Raw genomic sequence first — 3,701 nt, 5'->3', positions numbered from 1 at the left:
CGCTGTTTGGAACATTGTTTTTTTCTGCTGTAACATGATTTCTACACTGCCATACATTTTGTTTTACTACCATGACTTTGAGGTCTGTGACAGGTTCTAATCTGACATTAACACGTTCTGATCCACTGCCTGTTGCAGAAAACTAGAAGTCATGTTGCTACTGCGGCTAAAATAACACACCAGACACAGGATGATTTTAAGTAAAAGAGAGTTACAATATAAGAAAACTGGAAGAGTTTGTCGGCATTTGGAGACTTTCCCAACTGCTGTCCGAAAGTGATTGACAACCTCTACATTGAAACTCATCTGTCACAGTGAGGGAATAGCTGATAGTTCTGGTATTCCGTTTCGACTGATTCCTCTTATTGTAGTCATGTACATGATCGCCATTTCAGTGCTATCCATCTCAAGAAGGTGTTGTCCCTCCACCAAAACTCTTTCTCTAATACAAACAAGCGATGTCAGTCAATCATTATGTGGTAACCAACGGTGTCTGCGACACATGCACATACACAGATATACAGAAAACAGAGCAGTCACTCTGCAAATGTGGAATATGCGGGGTGGAGGCGACTGGATACAATCAAGTACTGTGCTATACTATACCTTCCAATCAGTGCATTTGCGCTAGGTGTTGACAGCTGTACTACATTTACAAACAATTTTAGAACATGGAATGAGAGGTTATGTCATGATTGCATGGGTAGAACTGACATAAAAAATCGATAGAACTGCGGAAAATAACGTATATATTGATGGAATATAGGCCTACACCGAAATGCAGGGAAATTGGGGAAGAACTTGAATGTCTTCTGTTTGGAGCAGAACAATTTGTACAAGGGAACAAGCATGTGACAGCAAGAGGTATCCGATAAAACATCGAAATAGAAGCCAAGGGAACCAGGGAAACAGTCACTTTTTTTCCATTGAGCCAGTATTCTATTGCATGTCTATTGAGGAAACAGTGATACGCGTGAATTGACTATTGTATTTGGCGCTTTTCAGGAAGACAGAGAACCATCTGATTCTAAACTTACTTGCTTCTGCATTAAAGGATGACATAGAGTGGATGGATTGGTCAGTTGAGATGGAGTTGTAACGAGGTACGATTTAATGGTAGACTGATGATTCATTCTAGAGAGAGGGAGAGAAGGAGGGAGAAGTTGCTGCAGGTCATTTGACCATTTTTTCCCCTGATTTTCCGTCAGGATACGTCTGATGTGTGACATAGCCTGCATTCGAATTGTATACAACCGGTTGTTCTGTGTGGGTCTTAGAACAGTGTCTATTTGCGATCGTTAACAGTAAACTTCTCGGTCATCAGAGGACTTCCATTTCACATGTGATGAAATGTGACACATTCCTCTAAATGAACGATAATTTATGCGATGTACTCCATTCTCCTGTCGCATCTTACGCGTAAAATCGATACTTCAGTTTCATAACTAAGTTAGCGATAGGTGTATGTGAGACACTACAATCCCCTGTGTATACATCTGCTTGACAGATGTGCTCTTTACATAGTTAGAGGTGGCATGACTTGTAATTTCACATGTCGGATGCCGCTGGTATGCGTTTATCTGTTTCCTTGTAAGAGGTAGTCTCCGTTACTAACGAGCATTTTATATAGGACTGATGTGGGCATAGTATAATTGCTGAACTGTGATCAGATGTGGACAGTGGATGCTGTACATTTCTGGAAAGCTATATTGGACATGTATCACACTGAGCCACTGTTTTAAGGAAGTATTGTGCTCGTTTTACGGTTCGATACCATAGTTTATCGTAGAGAAACCTGCAAGAAGGATGTATGTCATACGCTGGAAATATATTCAACAGGACTGATAGGCCGCAAACTTAAGCAACCGAACATTATAGCCTGTTTTAAGTGCGTGTGTTTGTGATCTCTCTTACCAGTACTTTCAAGGCACTGATCCTAGACTCTAGAACAATACTTTACAGTTGATAGCGTAGTTGATTTACGTAAAATGCTTCGAACTCCATCCATCTGGAGCTCCATCACGCATAAAAATCTCCCGTTTCTTGTTCTTCTTAATCGTCTGCTATTACATCACAACACTTTCAAATCTGTTACTATACACCGATGAGGGGTGCTAACCCCCTCGACATTGGTGCATCTGGAGAAATCTAATGTACCTGGATGGGCAAGGACTCGACAACCTCCATTCATTCACGAGACATGGAATGTAGCAGTCTACTTCTGGTCGGTTGCAAATTAAATCAAATAGTTCAAATGGCTCTGAGCACTATCGGACTTAACTTCTGAGGTCATCAGTCCCCTAGAACATAGAACTACCTAAACCTAGCTAACCTAAGGACGTCACATACATCCGTGCCCGAGGCAGGATTCGAACCTGCGACTGTAGAGGTCGCGCGGTTCCAGAATCTAGCGCCTAGAACCGCTCGGCCACACAGGCCGGCAAATTAAATCAGTAATGGTGCTGCAGAGTGGGTTGGTCAATGACAGTGTAAGGGGGTCTTTCAGTCTCTAATTTTACCCTACGACTGCGAGAATACTCTGTGACCCCATCAGCACAGAGACAGATTGTAAATTAAGCACTATGCTCGAGGCGTTAGAAATACGTAAAGCGCTGCGTGGTATACTTTGATGATGTATACATTCGACAATTAACAGTCATTGGACATACTGCACAGTCATCAATCTACATTTGCAATGATACTCGCAAAGTAGAGAGGGGGCGGTTTAGCTATGATACTGAAATTGGGAAACATGCTGTTGCAGCATTGCTCAGTGTTGAAATTACAGTAAAACTGCTAAAATTGTTTCCACTATCAACTGTGATGCTTATTATTAGAGTACATCAGTGGTGTCTTTACCACCCCATCCGTCCACTGAAATGCTGTTGTTTACCACATAATGATTGACTGACATTGCTTCTTTGAGTTGGAGAAAGTGTTTTTGTGGAGGGATTACAACTTCTGGGGATGGATAGCAATCACGTACATTACTGCAATGTAAAGAATCAGACGAAACGAAATGCAGAGCCATCAGCTATTCCGTCACTGTGACTGATGAGTTTCAATGTAGAAGTCGTCAGTCACTATCGGACAGCAGTTTGGAAACTCTCCACAACGATGACAAACTCTTCCAGTTTCCTTATGTTGTAACTGTCTTTTATTTAAAATCATCCTGTGTGTGTGTGGCGCATTATCTTAGCCACAGTAACAACGTGATTTACACCATGCAACATCTAGTTTTCTGCTAGAGGCAATGGATCAGAACTTGTTAATGTCAGTTTAGAACCTGACGCAGACCTCTAAGCCGTGAGGAAAAACAAAATGCATGGCAGTGTACACAGCATGTTACGGTAGAAGAAAACAATGTTTCAAACTACGACACAGGGTCACAGAAAGTGTCTCTTGCGGCTTACAGTATAGTCTGTTGGATGCGGTCATCCTGCTACAATACAGGTGATGAAACTTTAAACTGGTCTGCGCAGTGGATCAATACCTGTATTTTCAGTAGGATCGTCATAAGTGCTCGATGCAAGCATGCATACGGCATTTGTTTTCGATCTATGGGAGGAGAGAGACGCGGTCAAATTCTCGTCGAGTTCTCTATCGGATGAAGTTAGTGGAGTTTTTATAGTTCGTAATTTTTCTCTGGTGGATGGAACAGAATAACAATGATAGAATGTTGGGGTGATAGGTGTGAATGG

General features: G+C 41.8%; 1 non-coding gene across 1 annotated transcript; it reads right to left on the bottom strand.

The window, feature by feature from the left end:
* Window positions 1-2,354: 2,354 nt before the first annotated feature.
* Window positions 2,355-2,438, bottom strand: Trnaq-cug. The gene is given in 2 exon segments: window positions 2,355-2,389; window positions 2,401-2,438. It is a non-coding gene; the product is annotated as a tRNA-Gln (tRNA).
* Window positions 2,439-3,701: the final 1,263 nt, after the last annotated feature.

This window comes from Schistocerca americana, chromosome X (assembly GCF_021461395.2).
Source record: "Schistocerca americana isolate TAMUIC-IGC-003095 chromosome X, iqSchAmer2.1, whole genome shotgun sequence".
NCBI classification, from domain to species: Eukaryota; Metazoa; Arthropoda; class Insecta; order Orthoptera; family Acrididae; genus Schistocerca; species Schistocerca americana.
The sequence above is the reverse complement of the archived record's forward strand: the minus strand, read 5'-3'. Positions and strand labels throughout refer to the sequence as shown.